Below are 26,167 nucleotides of genomic sequence, written 5' to 3'. Positions count from 1 at the left end.
GTGCGAGCTGCAACTATGATGATTTGGACTACATCAACACGGCCTCCCTCAACCTTTTTGCAGGCCTTTCCTACGCCCGCTTCCAATCGCCGGCCGTCCTCTTCCACCCCGTCCACGCACTACAAGAATAATGGTCATTAGCGACGCTTTTTTTGGCCTTTAACGACGCTTTTAAGCGTCGCTAAAAACCATCCCGACGCTTTCGTAAGCGTCGGCAAAGCGTCGCCTATGCTACAGTGGAGAAATTTTTTTCCGACGCATCGAAAAGCGTCGAGGCTTTCCCGACGCTTTTTAGCGTCGGCAATTGCAAACTTATGAGGCTTTCCCGTCGCTAGCTGTAATGTAACGACGCTTTAAAGCGTCGGTAGTTAACGACGCTTTAAAGCGTCGCTAACTGATTTCTGGTCGCTAACTGATTTCTGGTCGACATTTTAAAGCGTCGCTAATTGGTCGACATTTTAGCGATGCTTTAAAGCGTCGCTAATTGATTTCTGATCGAAATTTTAACGACGCTTTTAAAGCGTCGTTAGAATATTAATTTTTTTTTAAAAATAAAAGGGTTTTAATATTAATTCTATAAATTATGTTTCCATAAATTATGTTTCCGAGGACTTGGACCATGCAGCTGGATATGACAAATGGATACAAATCGAGTGGGAGACATCTGGCATTTGGAATCTCGTGGCAAAGACAACGACATTGGATTAACGAATAATTCTGTATGGTGGAACCTCCAGGTCATGCTGTATGGTGATCGGAGGTCCACTGAATAATTCTGCTGCTTCGTGGCAAAGATAACGACATTGGATTAACGAACTGAACACACAACAATCTTTTAAAACTACATTATTACTTCATCATCATCATCAAAAAAAAAAAAAAAACTGCATTATTTCTTCACACCACAATTTTCTGTTTATTCCAAGTGCCTTTTTCAGTTTTCCAGGAAGACTATAGTAGCGTTCCAGATAACAAGCAAATCGTTTAGTTAGAACGAGATTTGTATTACTACTTTCGATCATATCTAAGTTTTCAAAAATTCAGCACTACAAGCCTCTAATCTTCAGGCGCATGTTTCTTTCAGCGGACTGGTGAAGAAAAGAAAATAACAATGAAGTATACAAAAAATCCAGCTAGAAGAATCCCTCCATAGACAAAGGCCTGTGATGACTGTTTGGGATGAATATACTCAATGCTGCAGCACATCATTTTCTCCTCCTCAGTTGCCAAAACACGCTCTACATACCTGTTGCAGAAACAAGACAATAGATTAAGGATTCAAGTGCCGATACCACAAACAATGAGCCAAACAACAAAGAAAACAAATCCATCCAGCTTGCTTCAGTAAAACAAATGTACTGCTTTGATGCTGTTAAAATATATAATCTAACGAGTTATCCTAGACATGCATGTCAGGAAAATTCAATCCTCTATATTGTTAAAAAAAGAATTCAACAAATTTTCGTTCCAAGGAACAAGGAAAATATCTACCCACCGCTGTGTAAATATATATATAGTGCTTTGAAGTATGTCAGAACTGTTCTGGTATGCATCCTCTAGCTATAAATTATGTATTGTAATAATGCTATAAATTATGTTTCCATGCATTATAAATGCAACTCAGATAACTCAATCAGACCAGACAGGTTTACATTTGATAGCATGAGTTATGCCCTTCATGCAATTGAGAATACAGTTCAAATCTCCATATAGTTAATATAAAAAATGCATAAGAAAGGAGTTACAGATATGTAAGTGACAACAAGGTTACCTCACTTCCAAGGTAATTTAGACATGCAAAGACACCAACCTCACATGATCCTTGAACCCACATCCTAGGCAAGAATGCACGTTTAACAGATTAAATAGTAAAGAAATCCACAAAAACATGGGATTTCTAATCGGACAAACTCAGTAACAGATTAACAAGCAGTATGCATAAAATAGTGCCTAATAAAAGTTAATAAATAGTTGCAAAATAGCAAAACAAATGCATAATCTAATCGGACAAACTCAGTGAAATAAAAGTAAGAGAGCAAACGAAACCATATATTTCCAAGAATACTACCTCAAAACTTAGAAAATAAGCTAACAAAGCAAAGGAAACGCCAGAATCTGTACATTTACAGAGAATTCTAAAGCATAAACCGGAGATTAAAAAAGGAAAAGAGGGAAACGAGTTCTCAAGTACCTGATAAGAGAGCAAGTCTTCCTTTGATAACTTTCCCAAATTTCTAAGCCAACGAAGAGATCTGAAGAGCAGTAGATCTAGATCTGAAGAGCAGTAGATCTCAAGTACCTAATACAGTAATGAATGAACATTTCTAAAATAAGAAGACAGAAAGAGGAAGATATATAAATATCTCCAGGCAGAGCTCTCTCCTTCTGAAAAAGGGCAACCAAAGTCAATACCTCATATTATCCATAGTTGACGACAGCAAGCTTCATTGGGACAAGGTTTCTTAATAGAAATCAATTAATAATAAATAAAGGAACCATACAAAGAATACTATTTGTGATGTCACAGGTAGTTGGTTGTTGATGGCAATGCATGCCAGGTAGTTGAAGGCCACAGTGTAGCCATGATAAAGAGAGTTGGAAGGAATAAGATGGATGCAACATATATGGGAATCTTGAGATAGATTTAGGGTAAAATTTGAAGGGAAAGGTGCACATCGGTGTTTAGAAGGAGGTCTATGATGTTCGGATATGTGTCAAACACTTAGATATAAAAAAATTAACTTTATTCTTTTTAAATATCAATCAAAAATGGAAACTTAAAATAATTTTGCAAAATCTCATTTTTTTTGAAAATACTTAAGATAATTAGGAAATTTTGATGAGAAACAAGCATTTTGAAAATACTTAAAATTATCTTTTTCTATGTATCCCCGTATCTCCTTTTTCTCCTCTTGCCGAACTTGGACATGTGTCTGAGTTCATGTCCATGCAACAATGATGACGTTGTGCTAATTGAAGCAAGAATAAAGAAAAATAAACTGATATTGTACATGTGTGTTTGACAAAGGTTATCAAAAGGATTAGATGGTCATGAAACACTAATATTTGATTCAAATAGTTTTGTGCATTTAAATGGACTATTAACTGACTACACAAGAAAGCGATTTTATAGAATATCATAAGTAAGCTATTCTTTAAAGTAACGATTAGAAAAAAAGACTATAAAATGCAATGAACTACCTAATGGCTAGTTTGCCCTTCCAATTTAAAAAGCATAGGTATGGATATGGGATACGGGATACAAATACAACATTGGCATGGATATGCCAATATGAGAAATGTTACACAAGGATGGTACAGTACTCTTAGTATAAAACCATAACTTTATGTCTTTTACATGTTCATGTAGAAAAACATAAATAAAGCATAATAAGCCACCAGAGTAACATTGCCATGCTTTATAAATTAGCATTAACTTCCACAAACTCGATATCTAATCATCATTCAAATCCATAGACCATAATCCGAACTCCACACTTCAATATCAACATCACAATCTCCAAGCTTAATAATTCATCATTAAAAGTTTAACATTTGCAAAAACTAAGAAAGCAAGAACCTCATTATTTGAGGTACCCTGAAAGTATCTTGAGCAAATCCAGGAAATATTCTATGCATTTTTTATTTTTGATTTTTGAAAAATAGTACTAAACATAAGTATCAAATACATCCTAGAAGTATCTAACAAGTATCGGTATCCAATATGTATAACATAAGGACACAACATATGACTTGAAGCATTCATGCTTCCCAAATTAATGTAGGAGTAACTATATCATCAACTCTAGAAATCATGCTAGGAAGAAGAAGAAGATGCTTGAAATAGAAATAGATACAAAATAAAAAAGAAAAACTAGAATAGATTAAGAAATAGATTGGTTTCAAGTAATGTCCTTTTATTTCATCTTGACAAACTAAGGTGGCATACTAACCTAAAACACATTTTAGATTTACCAACATCTCAAAGTAATGAAATATGATTGTTAGGTCATGTAAGGTAGTGATCATTAAGTGGTTTTTTTTGATAGTGATCATTAAGTGATTAAGTAGATAACAAAGCCGCCTAAGCCCCCCAGTGAACATTTACATGGCTAGGAAGACTAAACAGCTATCATATGTTTGATGTCTGCCGCATGCTTTGTAAGTGGCCATTTTCTATAACATTGTGTCTGACTAAGATCTAAGGAAGCTATAGCAAGGAGAGATGCTATGCATGTGTTTAAAGTGTTTAGGAACTGGAAAAGGCCTATGTTAATACAGAAGGGTGCCATAAGAGATGATAGGAAACTGACGCAGTAATACTTGTTCTGCTAGGAAATCTTGGAGAATAAGGATGCATAACCCGATTTTCAGACAGTTGGGACAAGTCACTGTGGTTATGGTTATTGGGGTAGGACATAGTATAGAACACAATTAGTTAAGTTCCAATGCTTATTCATTATAAGAGTGTTATCTTATTTAGAAGAATCTTATTCAGAAGTATTTGTAACAACTATGAACTGCAATTGGTACACTAATTTTTCAATCCACATGGTGTTACCATGTCGTAGGTGGATGTCACTGTTCAACATCACCACATGTAAAACAAAAGATGAAGTTGGGGGAAAAGGAAGCATGTGCCTTTAAAATGGAAATTCAACCAAAGTCGGGACGGCTAACAAGTCGGTTCAAAGCACGTCTCCAAAATGTTCCACTACAAAAGAGGCAACTCGCATCCGAAAACTAAATTCAGCCACCCTATAGCTGCAGCAATTATGGCATTTCATCAAATAAATACTACGCATTAATAATGTCAAAAAAAAAAAGTAGCCGGTGAAGAAGTTGTGTAGTCAATGCTTTTAATAAAATAAATATGTTTCTTGTCCAACCATAATATCAGCAGAGAGGGAGAGTAAAAATCTGAAGTTTTTTTTTCACTCATGTAATTGAAAAGAAACACCATATCCAAATATCGCTTTCTTGATTCATTTATAAACCATAAATATGAAATTGAAATTAGTTGGTTTTCCTCCAACACAATTGATTAATAAAACCATACATATAAGAAAAGTAACCATTCACAATAACTCACTTCTTTTAGTATTTGTTACCCAGACTTACAATATCATGATCAAATAAAAATTCATTAAAAACGTATTATGATGTGCAATATTGTGGAAAACCAGAATTTTCAGAATTTATGGAAAACGTATTAAAAATTCATTTATATTTCCAGAATTTCCTCTCCTTTGCTTTTCTTCTTCCCACATCCCAAAATCACCACCATTAGCCGAGAATTTATGTTCTTTTTAATAAATAGCTATCAAGATGAGAGAGCAAAATTAACAAGCAGTATGCATAAAATAGTGCCTAATAAAAGTTAATAAATAGTTACAAAATAGCAAAACAAATGCATAATCTAATCGGACAAACTCAGTGAAATAAAAGTAAGAGAGCAAACGAAACCATATATTTCCAAGACTACCACCTCAAAACTTAGAAAATAAGCTAACAAAGCAAAGGAAACGCCAGAATCTGTACATTTACAGAGAATTCTAAAGCATAAACCGGAGATTAAAAAAGGAAAAGAGGGAAACGAGTTCTCAAGTACCTGATAAGAGAGCAAGTCTTCCTTTGATAACTTTCCCAAATTTCTAAGCCAACGAAGAGATCTGAAGAGCAGTAGATCTAGATCTGAAGAGCAGTAGATCTCAAGTACCTAATACAGTAATGAATGAACATTCATAAAATAAGGAGACAGAAAGAGAAAGATATATAAATATCTCCAGGCAGAGCTCTCTCCTTCTGAAAGAGAAGAAGATAATCCTATGATCCTATGATCGAAGCAAGAGAAGAAGATAATCCTTGCCGGCTCCAAACTTCAAACGCCGTGTGAGTGCTCTGCGGCGGAGGAGGAGGAAGTTGTCCACGAAGAGGAGGCCAACGGAGAGGGGAGGAGGGGAAGGAGATGCGGCGGAGATCGGTGAAAAGGGCTGAGGACGGAAGGGGTCGGTCGCCGGAAGGGGACGGAAGGGCTGAGGATTTAGGGCTGCGGCCTGTGGGGGGGAGGGGATCGATTAGGTCTTGTGGTGGGAGGAGTGAAGTCCGACGACGCTTATAAGCGTCGTCGTATTTTTCCTATGCCGACGCTTATAAGCGTCGGTAATGGTTTTTTTTCCCGACCCTCTTTACAAGCGTCGGCGGTTACCGTCGGGAAAAAAAAACATGCCGACGCTTTCATTTAGCGTCGGCAATATAGAGTCGCGACAGCCCTTAATTGGTGTAGTGACGCGCACCACCTCCTCCCGTCCTCCTCTGCCACGCTCGTCCGCCTCCCCCCTCCCTCGCCACCGCCCTCTACGCCCGCCTCCTACCCGGCTACCCCCCTCCTCCGCCGAGTTCCTCCCCTCCGACCTTCCCTCCCTCCTCTCCCACCCCTTTATCCTCGGCTCCTTCCTCACCCTCCCATCTTCTTCCTCTTTTCCTTTCTACTCTCTCCCACGCGCTTTCCGAATCCTTTGATTTGCTTTACCTCTAGGACTGCACCAGGGTCTTCCGCCTCCGCATCGCTGGCGCCCCCGCCGCCGCGCGCTGCCCTCACCCTCCTCCACTCCCTCAACGGAAGGTTCCCTAGATGCGGCTCCCCTCTGTGTTGATTAGGGGTCTTCCGTTCGGCGTCCAGTTCATGTACGGGCTAAACGGGTTAAACGGGTCAGGTCGGGTTACCTGATTAATAAACAGGTTGGGTTCAGATTGTAATTCCTGACCTGTTTAATGAACATGTCGAATTTAGATTTATAATTTTCTGACCCTATCTATATCTGACCCGACCCGTTTATGTCTAACCCGACCCGATTGCTACCCCTACTCATGGTTGAGTGCTAAAGAATACTCAGCCTAAAGCTTGATTAACTATAGCTAACAAAATTTGAGCTATAGAAGGAGGAGCTGGATGACTAGAAGATCATGGAACTTGAGGCTAAGCTCTATGCTACTAAGGGTTTGTTGCATGCGGCCAACCAAAGGGCCACTGGGGCTAACCAAAGGGCTGTAGAGGCTGAAGGGAGTTTTGCCGGAACAGTGGAAGCATACAAAGCCTCGAAAAGCTTCAAAGAAGAGTTTGGACTCATATGCTACAAATTCATACTTAGCAGGGTTCAAGGACTCAAGGAGCAAGTCGAGAGGCTCTTTCCCAAGTATGATCTGAGCAACCTCGACCCATGTGCTGAAGGAGACATGGAGGATGACATCAAGGTGCATGGATGCAGTGATGGCAATGCAAAGGTGCCTCCTCCAACTGAGTAGTAGGCTCTCCTTTTTATTATTTCCTTTTGTAATTTTTTCTTTCTTTTTGTATCTTGGTGTAATCGGCTTTTAGCCAAGCTTTTGTACTTCAATTTTTGGTAATGAAATACTACTTTTCTTTCAGTACTCGAGTACTCGTTTCTTTTCTAAAATGTGTCAAGTCAGCTCATGAAGGTCGTAGTACTCTTCTTTGTAGACTTCCTGAAAGTCTAGGTGTTTTAGGTTAGCTCCTTAATTCGAGGGCTTTTTAGGTCGACTTTTTGACCTAAGGTATATTTAGGTCAGTTATTGGACCTGGGAGCCGTTGAAGTCGTCTCTTCTAACTTGAGAGTCGTTGTGGTCGGCTCTTCCTCAAGTTGGCATTTGAAGGCCTTTAAGTCCAAAAGTGAATTTTATGCAAGTTGTTATTGCTTAAGGTTGGCTCATAGAGCTCGCAGCCTATTTTGGGGTTGGCTTCGGAAAGCAGTCTATGCACGAGGTCAACTTCTAGACCCTTGCTCCTAGCTCGGCTTTTAGAGGCTGTGAAGTCTTCGAGTTTGGCTTATTTAATTTTGGCTTATTGGGTCTCTTCGTAGGTTGGTTCTAGGAGCCTTGTTGAGTAAGGTCAGCTTATCTTCACCTTTGGCCTTTAATTAGCCATAGTTGTTTTCTTGCTTGGATAGATCTAAGTCATCTCTACACAAGAGAATTTAACTCAATGGGAAAGACAAAACACTTACAGTCGAGTGAAAAATTTCTGAGTGTTTGAAGTTGCCATATTGAGCTTGAGGTTGTATTGCTGAGGTCATAATCCTCTATGGTCGGCTTGAGAATTGTTTTGGCCTAAGATCAACAGTTAGACTCTTGACCCCCATTCCTTGGTATAGGTGGTATAAGTGGTCATCATCACTTGAGATTGGCTTTAGGGGTTGTTATCAGGTTAGTCTGCAGGAGCCGTTATAAGTCGGTCTTAAAGAGCTGCTAGCAGTCGGCAGTCGGCAGATTAGAGGTCCCAGATATGACTATCCAGGGTGTCTCCAAGAAGACCCAAAGTTTGGATCTTCATATTTTCTCCCTAACCCATAGGCTTATAGATCGGAGGTCTTAGAGTTGACTATCCAAGGTGTCTACATGGAGGACCTAAAGTTTGGATCTCCCAGTTTTCTCCCTAGCCCATAGGCTAGTAGATTGGAGGTCCTACGGATTGGTCCCCAGGGTGTCTCATCGATCCAGACTAGCTAGGGATTTTCATCTCGTTCGTCCTTGGGATGAATCTTATGGGTATCTCCTTAGCCCAATCTAGCTGAAACTTTTCATCCTGACAATCCTCGAGATGGGTTCCGCAGGTATCACCTCAACCCAATCTAGCTGGGACTTTTTTTCCTCGATTAGTATTATCTCACCCCTTGTGATTCAAGGTTGGTGGTCGACTAATTGTTGCAAGGATGCTTACAAAACATTTGAAGGAGAGCTAAAACATACATTAACTGATAGTTAGTAGCAAAAATACAAAATTTTAGTGTTATAGGGCTTACTAAGGTGATCCAGAGGTCATCAGGATCTTATGCCACTATAATTGTGGGGGTTTAGATCCCCTTATGTTGCCCAGCTATGCAGCCCAAGGGGAAGCGCGTGAATTGAGATTTTTAAAAACTTTAAACAAGATGCAGCAGAATAAAACTTGATGTATGTTAGTCATTTGCAATTGATAATGATTAGTGAATAAATATACAGAAGTTCTGAGCACACAGATCAAATACCACAAATACAACAATTTTATAGAAGTTCGGTGCCAACTCTACACCTATGTCCACTCTCCAAGACATTCTTCTTGAGAATTTTTGCTATAATCCCTCTAAGATTACAGTCCAATTGTTTTGACTGGGCTCACAATCAACCTGATAGATTTTCATTGAAAATCAACCAAAACCACTAAGTCCAATTGAGCTTGGTCCCTCATAGCTATCATTCTTGTCCGAGGAGTACTATATGAGATTCTAGGTGTCGATCCTTGAATTCATCATCTTGGGAGGAATTGATGTGTAGGCACTTCTCAACCCACCGATCTATGAGAGAGCCTCCAAGAGAGAGGCCAATCTCAACTGCAAACTTAAGGAGATGTTTGTGTTCTCAAATCCTAAGGCAATACTAGATCAAGCTTAGGAAAGGAGCCATGTTTACCCCCAAGCCCCCATTCTCGACGAAGATCATGGAGGAATGTATTTCTTCTCATTTCAAGATGCCATAACTCGAGTGAGCCATCAACTCGGTGCTGTGCAGAGTCTTCCTAGCCATACTTTGGATGGCATCCCAATTGTAGTACATCGAGCTTCAGCCAAACTCCATTCATTTATTCAAGCAGTTCGTCAGGGTGTTCACTACCCACTTTATGAGTAGTCTGAGGCAGAGGAAGGGTTCCGAGTCCCTATTAGACTATGTCAACCGCTTCAATGCAACCATCCTAGAGATCCATGATCTGAACCACTCGGTGGTTATGTCTGCCATGAGAAGCAGGCTAAAGACATCTCAGTCCTCTTATATCTAAAGAAGAGATTTCTGAAAGACTACGCCAAACTCTTGGCCTGGGCCAACAAATGTATCAATGTAGAAGAAGCCATGGTGGCTCGGCGGTAGTCGGCCGGGGGAAGACCCGGCGAGAAAAAGAAGAATAAGTAGACTTAGGAGGACCAAGAAGAGCCAGTAAAAAGGCAAGGAGGAATAAGGAGAGTTCTCGCTGATCAAGGAGCCCTCTTCGGGGATTCGAGAGGTACGCGCCTCCCAACACCTCCCAAGAATATATCCTTATGGAGATCCAAAACCAAAGTTATGTAAAATGGCCCCAAAAGATGGGATCAACTGCCCACAAGAATATGGTCCAATTTTGCAAGTTCTACCAAATATTACGGGCAAAAGACATCGAGGACTGTGTCCAGCTCAAAAATGAAATTATGGTCCTCCATTAGGGTTGTCTTAGTGCATATGTCAATAACCCACGTGACCGAGCTGACACAAGTTGGGAGTAGCCTACTCCTGAACTACAAATTGACAATCAACCAACTGTAGGAGTCATCAACACCATCTCAGGTGGGCCGACGGCTGGCGGAACAATCTCTTTTGCTCGAAGAAACTATGCTCAGGCTACCCAAATTGGAGGTTTGATGCCAAAGAGGCAAAAGATGGATGAGTGTTAGAATACCCGCCCATGCCGCAGAAAAATTTCAAAAATTTCAGATGCAGCGGAAGAGGCATGCGCGGGATCAACCGTTCATCGCATGAACGTTGTTTAAAACCGTTCGTAGATAGATAAGGATTAAAAACTTTTTAAAAACATTAGAAGATCAGATCTTCACCTTGTGCGGGTAGATGATCACCGCAAACTGATGATCGTGGTTTTTGGATGAAGGTTCGCTTGAAGCCGTTCAAGTGCCCGGCCTCTACGGGTATCCACACGAAACAGGAACCGATCCAAGCTTTCTATCTCCCCGGGGTGCTAGCTCCCTTGCAGAGATAACTTTGATGGCTGATGTCCTCTCTTTTAATCAACCCTTGATTATGCTTGGGAGGAGGAAGAAGAAGGATGAAGAGAGGAAGAAGATCAAAGCCCCTGCAGCCTTCTTTATTTTCCCTGCGTTGGAAGGAAGAAGGGAGGATGAAGAGGCCACCTTTCATTTTCTTCCTTTGCTTGCGGCTGAACCAAGGAAAGGGGAGGAGAGGGGGCCACGAATTGGAGAGGGAGAGGGCTTCAATGAATACCCTAGGTCAGCCCCACGCCTCCTCTTAAATAGCATGTGGAGCTCCTACTTTGTAGGAGCTCCTTGATTAAATTCCAAGAGGGGCGCCGGCCCCTCTTCTTTGCCGCACCAAGCAAGGAAAAGGAGGAGGGGCGTGTGCCCCTCCTTCATGGTTAACCTAATCCTCCTCTAAGGAGGATTAGGAAGGTCACTCTTGGTTAGGTCCTAATCTAATTAGGTTTGGACCAAGGGTGAACCAATTTGGATTTTAATCTAGGTAAGTCCTAATCCAACTAGAATTTGATGAGCCATGACTCAATTGAACCCTTCAATCCTAATCTAATTAGGAGTCATCTTGATTCATTAGATTAATAATTAATTGGGACTTAAGAAGTCCTAATCCCATTAGGATTTATTTAATTCTAGTTCTAATCCAATTAGGATTCTAATTTGAATTCGAAGTCCTAATCCGATTAGGACTCTAGAAATCCTACTCCAAGTAGGAATCCAAATTTAATTCAAAATTCCTAATCTAATTAGGATTATAGAAATCCTACTCCATGTAGGAATCCTAGTTCTACTCCAAGTAGGAATCCCAGTCCAAGTAGGAATTCCAGTCCTAATCCAATTAGGACTCCAAGAATCCAACTCCAAGTAGGACTCTTGTTTCAAGTCCAAGTAATTAATTCCCTTTGTTCCTTCTTCAACTTATTATCAATCGAATTGATTACTTGTGATCCCTAATCACGATTCAACCATCAGATCGGTCAATGCCTCTAGTGTGTGTGACCCCATAGGTTCTATTCTGACTGGTAGTGAGATATATTGTGATCTCTATCACAATATCATTGAAAACTCCTTTCAATGGGTCGGAACGATTCCAACTCTACTCATTAGGATTTATCGATCATCAAGATAATCCCTATGAGTCCCACCATCCACCAGTGACACCTAGCAACATGTAGTGGCTACCCAGAAGAATAGAATGATGAACCTCTAGGTGCAGTTATCATGTGATACAGTCCTTCTATCGTAGATCCTTACAAGACGGAGGTCATGGATAACTCATCAAACCCCTTCGTCTGTCATATGTCAAGATTTATTCGACTTAAGTTCGAGAGCGGAGAACTCTTTCTCCACTGTGCAATCTGCCCCGGCCGAGGTCTTATGAACTCAGTCTTATAAATCACATAGGATCTCTCCTTATCTATCAAGGTCGATAGATTCCTTGTAGATGCATACCCTACTCCTACAGTGAACCTACTGCAGCCAATCTACACTGCATGGATCCATATGGCTAGAGACCATGTATTTGTACAGTCAAACTACAATAACCTCACTGTGAGTAGCCGAAGCATCGTAGGTCAAAGGACCAGTCACACTACTGCAACATCAAGCAAGTCACTGACGAGTGGATAGACATCCAAGTGACTTCTTGTGTTGGTCACGCTCAGTACCCTTGTTCTCTAACAAGCACTTGCACAATTGCTCCAGTGTCCCTACACTGTGGACTCAAGACTCGCCCATCAAAGAAAGCAATATGTGCACTAATCTCAGCGGATCAATCACCGTCCTCGTGATGATCCATCGATCAGGAGTAATTCAGGAATTAATCACCAATGACACATGCCTCAAATTCTCAACTCTTGAGAATATGCGTCATCATCTTATTAATTCCTTGGACGATTCATGGACACATAAGAATATGAATGAAAAAGATGCCTTTTATTTATTCAATAATTATAGTCAAGTACAAAATTATGTCCTAGAATAAAATAATGCGCCAGCCAAATTGGCTTCTAAGGCATACTTCTAACAATCTCCCACTTGCACTAAAGCCAATTAGCCATAAATCTAAGCCCCATCTTCTCAAGATGCGTTTTAGTTTTCTGCTGAGTTATCTGCTTAGTGAATGGGTCCACCACATTTCCTGTGGAGTCTACTTTTTGATCCTCTACTTATTTCTTTTCGAGGTAGTCGCTTATTAAGTTAAACCTCCGCTCTATGTGCTTCGGTTTCTGGTGAGACCTTTGGCTCCTTAGCTAGTGCTATGGTGCCTTTGTTATTGCAGAAGAGTGCTATGGCATCTGATGGCATTACATCTAATTCTACAATGAACCTTTTAAACCAAAAGGTTTCCACTGCACCCTTAGAGACGGCTTAACATTCAGCTTCTAAGGTAGAATCTACAATGATTGGTTGTTTGGAACTCTTCCAATTTACTAAACCATTATTGCACATATTCTGATGTAGATTTTCTATCATCAATATGTGTGCATCCTTCTACCTTCAACTCTGATTTTTTTTTTCAAAGACCAAGAATAAATCTTTAGTTCTTCTTAAGTACTTAAGAATATTCTTCACAGTTATCCAGTGCTCTTGCTTGGATTTGACTGATATATGCTCGTGACACTCACAGCATATACTATATCATTTCACGTACATAGCATGGTATACATGAGGCTCCCTATCGCCGAAGCATAAGGGATCTTGCTCAGCCTGAATCTCTTCAGATGTGTTAAGGCACATCTTCTTGGAGAGATTTATCCCATGCCTAAGGGGTAATAATCCCCTTTTAGAGTTTTCTATGCTGAATCTTTTCAGCACTTCCTCTATGTACATCTTCTGTGACAGGCCAAGCATCCTTTTAGATCTATCTCTATAGACCTTTATTCCCAAAATATAGGATGCTTCCCCAAGGTCTTTCATGGAGAACTCTTTTAACAACCAGACCTTGACCGAGGTTAGCATGGGAATATCATCCCCTATCAGGAGGATGTCATCCATGTACAGTACGAGAAATACGACAGCACTCCCACTAACTTTTTTGTAAACATACGGTTCCTCTTTGTTTTTGATGAAATCAAACATTTTGATTGCATTATCGAAACGAGTGTTCCAACTCCGAGATGCTTGCTTTAGTCCATAGATGGACCTTTGCAGCTTGCAGACCTTGTGATCTCCATCACTGGAAGTGAAACCCAAAGGCTGTTCCATATAAATATCTTCATTAAGATATCCATTCAGGAATGCAGTTTTCACATCCATCTGCAGGTGAAAAAGTCTCCTGATAGTCAATGCCTTCGTGTTGACTATACCCTTTCGCCACTAGCCTTGCTTTATAGGTCTCTACCTTTCCATCCGAACCTATCTTCCTTTTGTAGATCCATTTGCATCCAATAGGTACAATACCTTCTGGTGGATCTACTAGGGTCCAGACTTGGTTGGAATGCATGGAGTCTAACTCCAACTATTTCTCGAAATCGATATCAGATATCGCCTCGTCATAGATTTTGGGAACCTGTATGTGATCCCTATCTCCCACTAGGAACATTTCCTTGGTATCCTCTTCTAGTATACCTTACTAGATCTGCGAGGTGATTGAGGGATATCGTGTACTGGCTTAATATAAATAGGTTCTATAGGCATAATGGTTCGTTGCTATTTAGAGACTTTCTCTTCAAGCTCAATTTTCCTCCCACTGTCTTTGTCAAGGATAAACTATTTCCATGAAGATAGCATCTAGGCTCACAAACACTTTGTGATCCTTTGGGACGAAAAGTCGTATCCTAATGACTCTTTAGGATATCCTATAAAACGAGCATTAATTGTCCTATCCTCTAGCTTGTCTGCCTGTAGTCGCTTGACGTGGGCCGGACATCCCCAAATCTTTGAGATGATCAAGACTTGGTTTCTTACCATGTCATATCTCATATGGTGTGGTAGCAACGGACTTTAGAGGAAACTTTATTCAATAAATAAATAGCTGAAAATAGGGCATCTATCTAAAGAAACAAGGGTAAATTAGTGAAGCTCATCATGGACTGGACCATATCCAACAGAGTCCGATTCCTCCTCTCTGACACTCCATTGAGCTGAGGTGTACCAGGAGGAGTCCATTATGAAACTATACCATTCTCCTTGAGATAATCACGAAACTCTCTATTAAGGTGTTCACCTCCTCGATCTGATCGAAGAACCTTAATGAGTTTTTCTATTTATTTTTCTACTTCATATCTTAACTTTTTGAAACTTTCAAAAGTTTTAGATTTGTATGTCATACACATATTCATACCGTGAGTAATCATCGGTAAATAAAGTAAAAATTACAACCCCTAGCTTTCACATTGAATGGGCCACACATATCAGTGTGTACTAGGGTAAGTATTTCAGTGGACCACCCTGTGTCCTACAAAGGATAATTTGGCCATCTTTCCTTGAAGGCAGAATTAACAAATCGAATATGACTCGAAAGTCAATGAGCCCAAAAGTCATGTTTCTCCAATTTGTTTATTCTGTCTTCTCCTATATGGCCAAGCCTGAGGTGCCACAAATACTTTAGATTTATCTCATTTCTAGATCTATTAGATCCTATGGTATTCACTGTTTGCTCAGATACATTCACAGATACATCCATATGTATGTTATAGAGACTGTCAATCATAAAACCACGTTGAATCAATTTATTTCTTAAATAAATGGAACAGTAGTCTTATAAAAATCTTTTTGTGCTAAACAAGATACAGAAATCAAATTTCTGCTAGCAACAGGTAACAGTCCCTAAGTATCCTGAGCATATCTGACATACCTTCTGAAGGTCTATCACCCTTCATGTTTTTATGCTTTCCATGTATGTAGGATAGTTCCTCTTCCAATGGCCGTCCATGATGCAAATGAAAATATTTTTCCTTGCAATTGGCCTTTTTCTTGGAACTTCCTTACTTGGCATTTTCTCAGTCTTTTGCTTCTTCGCAGGCTTCTTCTTCTTCCAAATAGACTCTCTCTTGGAATTAGAAACCAACTCGACAGCGAGAACGATGCCCCTTGAACTCTTCAAGGTCCCTAAGGTAGTTACTAATTTATTTAACAATTCTGTTTTGGTGCATACAATCTTGTTCATATGATAATTTACTATAAACTGTTCATATGAAGCTAGAAGGGATTGTGGGATCAAATCCGTTTGCAATTCCTTGTGCATGGTCATGCCGAGCTTCTCAAGCTTCTCTAAGTCCTTTATCATGGTTAAACCATGATCATGGATAGACTGCCCATCACGCATCTTGGCCTTAAAGAGCCTCTTGGACATTCAAACCAAGCTGCATAACTCTGATCACCATACAACTCTTGCAGGTGTTTTAATGTGTCCTTGGCAATCTTCATGTTCTCATGCTGGCATTATAATTTATTGGACATGGATGCCATTATGTAGCACCTAACTTTATTATCATCGTTCGTCCACTTGGCATACATCTTACGCTGATCAGTGATCGAACAGATTAGTAATACAGGGATTCCATGGTCCAGCTCATACCCTAATTTCTCACAATTCAAAATTATTTTGAAATTTGCTGAGCCAGTCTTTATAATTGGGTTTGGTCAAATGGTTGTTCTATAGGATATGAGTTAAAAATCTAGAAGCTGACATTATAATCCTCATAGAGTAAAGATTCTAGTTAGAATTTTGTACTTGATCCTTATTTGTTCTAGGATCTTTTAAAACAAATGTACCTCCCACTATTTTCTCGAATTCCTCACACTCTTCTGGTAGAAAAACGGAAATCCTACGCGACTAGGATTTCTAGTAGGTACTGCGGTCTCACCAATCTACATGGCTGACGCAATCGGGGTGGGCTGCAGATTTTTCTTCTTGAGGATGGCTGAATCTTTCTTCTCTTTTTTTTTTTTTTTCAAAGCAATGGCAATGGAGGCTAGGGTTCTTTGTGGTGGAAGGAAGGAGGAAGAAGATGGATTGCTGGTTGGTGAGATTGGGTTCAAGGAGGGTCAGCCAATGGACCAAAATTAGGCACCAATTTTTGTGGGGCTGAAATTGGCTAGAACAATTTTTTTAGGCTGAATTGGGTTGTGTGGAGTCCTAATGGCAATAGGACTTAGAGGAGGACGTGGGAAAGGAGTCTTGGGCGTGAGGGAGGTGCTGAAATGCTGATGTGGCACTCAAGGAGGTGCACCTACGGGAACAAGCGTGAAACAAGGGAGAGAGAGAGTGGATAAGGATGAATTAGTTTTGGAAATCTCATCCAAACTAATTCAAATTTTGAAGACTTGAAGGGAGGCGTCCCACCTCTTTCTTCAGCCTCTTGGCATCGCACCAAGCAAGGGACTTGCCCCTCCTCATATAAACAAAGGGAATTTTGAAATCCAAAAGAAACTAACTTCATTCATCATACCCTTCTTTATATAGAAAGAAAGGTTGGCAAAGGATAAGGATAAGGACTGCACAGAATTTTAAATTGGACTCCTAATTACATGAGGACTCAATTCAAAATTTAAATTTTCTAATTGACCAATCAAAGGCCTTGACACCTAAGCCTAGACACCTAGGAATCCATTCCTTATGGCGTGTGGATTGAAACCCATCAAAAGGAATTCAGCCGCATGCCACGAGTTGGAATCTAGGTGGAACTCCTTCTCGGGTACCAACATCAGCATGAAGTTCAGGAGACTCCTCAAATTTCATCTGATCTCCAAATTTCACATTCTTATAGTCATTGGAAAGCTACGGATGTCTACTTTCCAACAAAATTTGAATCAACTTAATCAGACTTCCGTAGCTCCCAAAATCTTCAAAATACCATATGGTATTTAATCTGTCACGGATTTCAACTGGATTTGAACTCTGAATTTCTTCCACATGTGAGAGGTCTTCATGGTTGAACTTCTCTTTCTTTTGACATGTGACCACTTCTAATTAGCCATGGACCCATTCACGCCTTGGACTCAATTTAATTCATTGTGAAGAGGCTAACCCATTGTGAATCAAATCACTTATTGCATGGACTCAATCTAATTAAATGCTAGAAATTACGAACCCAATGTGTTTTCGGGCACTCCCAAGCAAGAATCCAAACTCGACGTACTTCCATTATGATTTGGGCTCGTGCTCCTGCATCAATGGCACCTCACCTAATAGTTATTGGTGACACATAGATGGATGAGTGTACAACTCTTGTACAATACTTCTCAAGCATGTTGCAGTGCAACTTGGTCTCTAAGCCATGTAGACCTCACCTAACAATTATTGGTCCCATTTCTTAGTTAAGTCAGACCCACCGTATAACCGTGGGAATAAAGTCGTCATTGGGTCCTCACCTAACAGTTATTGGTGCCCAACCCCACCTTTATCCTACAACATCTCATGTCTATAGAGAGGTCCAGCCCCCCGATGCAACTTGCCCACTGTATCCAGCCGAGATAAATCAACATCAGAAAGACCTTAGCAGCTCTACTACAGTGGAAGACCTATTGACTTAATATTGGTTAATCAAGTCTTAGTGTTTGCAACTTGAGCTCTTCATAAGAGGTAATCGAACAATTGGCCAGGTAAGCAGGTGGGAGGCTCCCCTTACTCAGAGAGTAAGGTCCTAATTAAGTAACCACCTTTCATGCTTTCCTTGGACACCAATTAGATCAGTTAATCTAATATGACTCGCTCATGTTGGTTCACTCTCGACTTGATTGAGGAGGTTTTAATTTAGGTCTCATTGGGTTTGCTACATCACATGTAAACCTATCTACCCGACTCTCATTCACATCACATGCAAACGGCACATCACATGCAGTTATAATCGCAGCATCAAATAAAGCTAAACTTTAAATAGGTGATGATCATGGATTCTAATTAGATCGTATTACAAGCACATGCACGTCAATCGATCAACTGATCTTCAACTCTTGAATTGGTTCCAAGCCTCCTTGACTCGATCCTTGATCAACTCTTGATCCCATCACCATCAACCACTTGGATCGCCGTTCATCTCATGCCTTGTCTTCAACTTGATCGTTGACGTACATCACATCATAGAAATACAACCAGATGTAAAATAAAAATAATAATAAATTACATCCCCTTTTAGGAGGCATGCAGGCCTCTCAAAACATCAAATAAGATGCATGCAAGCATCTGAAAAATTACATGACATTACAGATCACATCGCAGGTCATTACATTTGATACCAAAAGGGTTTGAATCCTATGATCATCACCACATGCAGCAATTATAATTTTCAGATCTGAAATCTAATTGATTATCTCATGACATAGGTTGCTGATCATGCTAATCATGATTCTAAACTTTGTAATCCCATTAACAATGCAATTAGATGTTAGAAATATGCCCTAGAAGCCAATTTGGCTGACGCATTATTTTGTTTTGGGACATAAATTTGTACTTGACCTAATAATGAATTTATTAGGATGGGCATTCTTTTCATTCATGTTCTTATGCGTCCATGAATCGTCCAAGAAATTAATAAGATGATGACGCATATTCTCAAGAGTTGAGAATTTGAGGCATGTGTCATTGGTGATTAATTCCTGAATTGCTCCTGATCGATGGATCCATCACGAGGGACGGTGATCGATCCGCTGAGATTAGTGCACATATCACTTAGTCAGATGGATGAGTCTTGAGTCCACAGTGTAGGGACACTGGAGTGATTGTGTAAGTACTTGTTAGAGAACAAGGGTACTGAGCGTGACCAAAGCAAGTAGTCACTTGGATGTCTATCCACTCGTCAGTGACTTACTTGATGCTGCAGTTATATGACTGGTCCTTTGACCTGCAATGCCTCGGCTATTCACAGTGAGGTTGCTGTAGTTTGACGAGCACATAAACATGGGCCATATCCATTTGGGTCCTTGTGGTGCAGATTGGCTACAGTAGGTTCATTGCAGGAGTAGGGGTGCATCTAGATGGAATCTATCGATCTTGATAGATTAGGAGAGATCCTATGTGATTTATGAGACTGAGTTCGTAAATCCTTGGCCAAGGTAGTTTTTGGAAAAAGAGTTTTCCAATCTCGAACTGGAGTCGAATAAATTTTACATATGACAGATGATGGGGTTTGACGAGTTATCCATGACCTCCATCCTGTTCGGATCCACGATAGAGGGACTGTATCATACGCTAACTGCACCTAGAGGTTCATCTATTCTACTCTGCTGGGTTGCCACTACATGCTGCTAGGTGTCACTGGTGGATTGTGAGACTCAGAGGCATTCACTTAATGATCAGTGAACCCGAATGAGAAGAGTTGGAATTGTTCCAACCCATTGAAAGGAGTTTCAATGATATTGTGATAGGGATCACAACATATCTCACTACCAGACAGAATAGAACCTATGGGGTCACACACAATAGAGGATCTGATCGATCTAATGGTTGGATTGTGATTTGGAATCACAATAGTTTGTAATTGTCAATTTGATTGATAATTAGTTTAACCCACTAAGAGTTAGTGAGTTGAAGAAGAAATTAATTGTAATTGGATTGCAATTTGATTGAATCAATTGGACTTAATTAATTGGGCTCGATCTTATATGATAAGGTTCAAGAGTCCTACTTGGAGTAGGACACCTAGAGTTCTAATTAGATTAGGACTTCAAATTATTAGAGTCGTACTTGGAGTAGGATTGCTAAAGTTCTAATTGGATTAGGACTAAAATTATAAAAGTCCTAATTGAATTAGGACTAAAATTATATGAGTCCTAATTGGATTAGGATTCCTAGAGTCCTAATTAATTTTGGTCCAATAGATAAAGATGACTCCTAATTAGATTAGGATTCATGTGAATCAAATAGGGAGACTAATTGGGTTCTACTTAGATTAAGATTCAATGAACCAAGGGCCACCTAATTCCTAATTTGATTAGGATTAGAAGGGAGGGGCAAGAGCCCCTCCCTTCCTCGGATGCTCCCGGGATCCGCATCCCGGATGATCGGGATGCGCGACCCGGATGGACACATCCGGGACGCGAGACCCGTTTTGGCCAAACATTGGTGCGGCTCCTCCTAACTTCTAGGAGGAGTCCACACCTAGGGCTTCAAAGAAAAAGAATAAAAAAGGGGGCAGCCCCCTTTGGGAAAATTCTTGGTGGTTCTTTTTAGGTGAGCGGCCTCCATCTCTCCCTCTCTTCCTTCTTCCATCTGCAAGGTAAAAGAGGAGCAGCAAGGATGTTTGATTCTTCCTCCTCTTCATCAGATGCATGGAAGAAAACAAAGAGAGAAAGGTGTTTCTCTCTTCCTCCTTCTTCTTCCATGGTAAAGAAAAGAAAAGAAAGCGTTTCTTTCTTCTCCTTCTTTCTCCTCTTGGAAACAATCAAGAGTTGATTGCTTAGAGAAGTTCCAACCATCAAAAGGGATCTCTGCAAGGGAGCTAGCACCCCGGTGAGATCGCAACCTCGATCAATCCAGATCTTCGTGTGGATACCCGTAGAGGCCGGACACTTGTGCGGCTTCAAGCGAACCTGATTTCCACGATCATCAAATAGCGGTGAAGATCTACCCGCTCAAAGGTAAAGATTTGATCTTTATAATTTTAATTGTAGATCTGAAAATTAATCAAGTAATTAATTTTAATCCTTTCCTTTAGATTTCATGATCTTCTGAGTTAGAGAACTCAGAATTTTTTTGAAATCTACGTTCCTCTGGACGTTCATGAGATGAACGACCCCGCGCGCGTCTTTCCGCTGCGATCGTCGCAACGCGTGTGAGGGTAAACCGACATTAGAATCATCTTTTTATCACATAAAAATTAGCATGCAAAAATCAACATCCTAGAAAAAATCTGCATGCAGAAAATTTTCAGCATGCATAATCATTTAAATTTCAGATCTAATAAGCCTATGAATAATTAATCCTTACCTTAATCTACGATGCCTAGGCTTTGATACCACTGTTAGAATACCCGCCCATGCCGCAGAAAAATTTCAAAAATTTCAGATGCAGCGGAAGAGGCATGCGCGGGATCAACCGTTCATCGCATGAACGTTGTTTAAAACCGTTCGTAGATAGATAAGGATTAAAAACTTTTTAAAAATATTAGAAGATCAGATCTTCACCTTGTGCGGGTAGATGATCACCGCAAACTGATGATCGTGGTTTTTGGATGAAGGTTCGCTTGAAGCCGTTCAAGTGTCCGGCCTCTACGGGTATCCACACGAAGCAGGAACCGATCCAAGCCTTCTATCTCCCCGGGGTGCTAGCTCCCTTGCAGAGATAACTTTGATGGCTGATGTCCTCCCTTTTAATCAACCCTTGATTATACTTGGGAGGAGGAAGAAGAAGGATGAAGAGAGGAAGAAGATCAAAGCCCCTGCAGCCTTCTTTCTTTTCCCTGCGTTGGAAGGAAGGAGGGAGGATGAAGAGGCCACCTTTCATTTTCTTCCTTTGCTTGCGGCTGAACCAAGGAAAGGGGAGGAGAGGGGGCCACGAATTGGAGAGGGAGAGGGCTTCAATGAATACCCTAGGTCAGCCCCACGCCTCCTCTTAAATAGCATGTGGAGCTCCTACTTTGTAGGAGCTCCTTAATTAAATTCCAAGAGGGTAGGAGCTCCTTAATTAAATTCCAAGAGGGGCGCCGGCCCCTCTTCTTTGCCGCACCAAGCAAGGAAAAGGAGGAGGGGCGTGTGCCCCTCCTTCATGGTTAACCTAATCCTCCTCTAAGGAGGATTAGGAAGGTCACTCTTGGTTAGGCCCTAATTTAATTAGGTTTGGACCAAGAGTGAACCAATTTGGGTTTTAATCTTGGTAAGTCCTAATCCAATTAGAACTTGATGAGCCATGACTCAATTGAACCCTTCAATCCTAATCTAATTAGGAGTCATCTTGATTCATTAGATTAATAATTAATTGGGACTTAAAAAGTCCTAATCCCATTAGGATTTATTTAATTCTAGTCCTAATCCAATTAGGACTTTAATTTGAATTCGAAGTCCTAATCCGATTAGGACTCTAGAAATCCTACTCCAAGTAGGAATCCAAATTTAATTCAAAACTCCTAATCTAATTAGGATTATAGGAATCCTACTCCATGTAGGAATCCTAGTCCTACTCCAAGTAGGAATTCCAGTCCAAGTAGGAATCCCAGTCCTAATCCAATTAGGACTCCAAGATCCAACTCCAAGTAGGACTCTTGTTTCAAGTCCAATTAAATAATTCCCTTTATTCCTTCTTTAACTTATTATCAATCGAATTGATTACTTGTGATTCCTAATCACGATTCAACCATCGGATCGGTCAATGCCTCTAGTGTGTGTGACCCCATAGGTTCTATTCTGACTGGTAGTGAGATATATTGTGATCTCTATCATAATATCATTGAAAACTCCTTTCAATGGGTCGGAACGATTCCAACTCTACTCATTAGGATTTATCGATCATCAAGATAATCCCTATGAGTCCCACCATCCACCAGTGACACCTAGCAGCATGTAGTGGCTACCCAGCAGAATAGAATGATGAACCTCTAGGTGCAGTTATCATGTGATACAGTCATTCTATCGTGGATCCCTACAGGACGGAGGTCATGGATAACTCGTCAAACCCCTTCATCTGTCATATGTCAAGATTTATTCGACTTAAGCTCGAGAGTGGAGAACTCTTTTTCCACTGTGCAATCTGCCCCGGCCGAGGTCTTACGAACTCAGTCTTATAAATCACATAGGATCTCTCCTTATCTATCAAGGTCGATAGATTCCTTGTAGATGCATACCCTACTCCTACAGTGAACCTACTGCAGCCAATCTACACTGCATGGACCCATATGGCTAGAGACCATGTATTTGTGCAGTCAAACTACAATAACCTCACTGTGCATAGCCGAAGCATCGTAGGTCAAAGGACCAGTCACACTACTGCAACATCAAGCAAGTCACTGACGAGTGGATAGATATCCAAGTGACTTCTTGTGTTGGTCACGCTCAGTACCCTTATTCTCTAACAAGCACTTGCACAATTGCTCCAGTGTCCCTACACTGTGGACTCAAGACTCGTCCATCAAAGAAAGCAATATGTGCACTAATCTCAGCGGATCAATCACCGTCCTCGTGATGATCCATCGATCAGGAGCAATTCAGGAATTAATCACCAATGACACATGCCTCAAATTCTCAACTCTTGAGAATATGCGTCATCATCTTATTAATTTCTTGGACGATTCATGGACACATAAGAACATGAATGAAAAAGATGCCTTTTATTTATTCAATAATAAATAGTCAAGTACAAAATTATGTCCTAAAATAAAATAATGCGTCAGCCAAATTGGCTTCTAGGGCATACTTCTAACAATGAGACCATCTCGTTCTCAGATGCCGATGTGGAAGACTTTCAAACTTCTCATGACGATGATATTGTAGTTTCCCTTACTATTGCTAATTTTGATGTAAAAAAAAAAAGTTGATAATGGAAGCTCAACAAAAATCTTGTTTTACAAGGCTTTTTGCAAAACAAACTTGCCAGTTGGTCGACTAAGGAAGATTAACTCTCCTTTGATTGGGTTCTCTAGAGACCTGGTCTCGATGGAAGGCATTCATCCCAAGGGGGGTTGGCCCCCTTTTTATTTCTTTTCATTTGGATGCCCTAGGCGTGGCCTCCTCCTTAAAATTAGGAGGAGCCACGCCCCAACCGGGTCTCGCGTTCCAGACAGCCGGGACGTGGATCCCGGGAGCATGCCCCACTTGATCAAATCAAGTGGGGCATGGGGCCTCCTTTGATTGGATGCTGAAATCCTCCTCTAAGGAGGATTAGGTGAATCCAATCCTTATCCATATTAGTCCTAATCTAATTAGGACCCAATTGGATCATGACTCAATTGAACTCTTCAATCCTAATCTAATTAGAAATCATCTTCATTTATTAGACCAATAATTAATTAGGACTCTAGGTGTCCTAATCCAATTAGGACTCATATAATTTTAGTCCTAATCCAATTAGAACTTCAGAAATCCTAACCCAAGTCGGACTCTTAATAATTTAAAGTCCTAATCCAATTAAAACTCTAGGTATCCTACTCTAAGTAGGACTCTTGAACCTTATCATATAAGATCAAGCCTAATTAATTAAGTCCAATTGAGTCAATCAAATTGCAATCTCATTGCAATTAATTTCTTCTTCAACTCACTAACTCTTAGTGGGTTAAACTAATTATCAATCAAATTGACAATTACAAACTATTGTGATTCCAAATCACAATCCAACCATTAGATCAATCAGATCCTCTATTATGTGTGACCCCTGCTGAGTAATTGACTAATCCCTAACTTGGTTTTGATGTACCAAAATATTTTGAGTGTATTCTTTGTTGGACTAACAGTTTTAAACAAGTGTCTTCAAGATAACAATGCTACAACTTCAAAAGAATAACTTAGAAATGGTTTATGGATCTTAGAGTCAAGCTTTGGAACCACTCAAGCACTTTTCAGAGTTCGAGTCGACTCCTAGAAAGATTGAGTCGACTCCAGCACAAGCATAAAATATTGGCACACCTTTGAGCCGTCTCCACAAAGGGCGAGTCGACTCTCTCAGAAAGACATAAAGAGGTATTTCTGGTCGCAAAGCACGAGTCGACTCGAGTCAAGCGCGAGCCATCTCCCATTCTTCAGACAAAGCACGAGACAACTCCCGACAATTACGAGACGACTCTCTCAGGTAGACAGAAAGTGTATTTCGAGTCGCAAAGCGCGAGTCGTCTCCTATCCACGGACGAAGCGCGAATCGCCTCTTCACTAGTTCAGGACGACTCTCTCAGACAAAGACAGAAAACTTGTTTTCGGTAGACGAAGTTGCGAGACGACTCCCGAACCACACGAGCCGACTCCAACGAAAAGTTGATCGATAACCCGACAGAAGGATTCTTAGCAAGAGCCGACTCCAGACTCATACGAGACGTCTCCCACTTTAGTCGAGCCGACTCCTGAATGGGCGAGCCATCTCCAGCTTCAACGGAGGCTTTTGTCAGAAATGACAGGCGCGACAGAACGGCTAGTTTTTGGATATAACGGCTAGTTTTTTCAAAACTAAGCTATAAAAAGACCCATTCAGAATGAAACAAAAAAAGAACGAAAAATCCAAACAAAGAGAAAAAGCAAATCAGTTTGAAACAAGGGCTCAAAGGATATTCAAAGAAAAATCGGAAGAAAGCAAGTCTTCATCGAGAATCCATTCTTTCTCCACACCAGAGCCATAATAGAAGAATCCTTTATTGCTGTTTGATCTGTGAAAGGATTAAGAAGAAAAGAAGCAGCATCTCGATCGGCTAAAATCATCTAAGAAGCTTCTTTTTTCTTATTCATTTAAAACTATTTTTATCTGCTTTCCTAGAAGCTTGTACTTATACATTTATTCTCAGATTTGG

General features: G+C 40.4%; 1 long non-coding RNA gene across 1 annotated transcript; it reads right to left on the bottom strand.

Annotated features, from left to right (window-relative positions):
• Positions 1-988: 988 nt before the first annotated feature.
• Positions 989-1,561, bottom strand: LOC113461323. The gene is made up of 2 exons (XR_003383536.1): positions 1,496-1,561; positions 989-1,246 (listed from the first exon to the last, which is right to left on the bottom strand). It is a non-coding gene; the product is annotated as an uncharacterized LOC113461323 (long non-coding RNA).
• Between the last annotated feature and the right edge of the window lie 24,606 nt (positions 1,562-26,167).

This window comes from Phoenix dactylifera, unplaced genomic scaffold (assembly GCF_009389715.1).
Source record: "Phoenix dactylifera cultivar Barhee BC4 unplaced genomic scaffold, palm_55x_up_171113_PBpolish2nd_filt_p 000364F, whole genome shotgun sequence".
Classification (NCBI taxonomy): Eukaryota; Viridiplantae; Streptophyta; class Magnoliopsida; order Arecales; family Arecaceae; genus Phoenix; species Phoenix dactylifera.
Note: the sequence above shows the minus strand (reverse complement) of the source record. Positions and strands in the feature narration are given on the sequence as shown.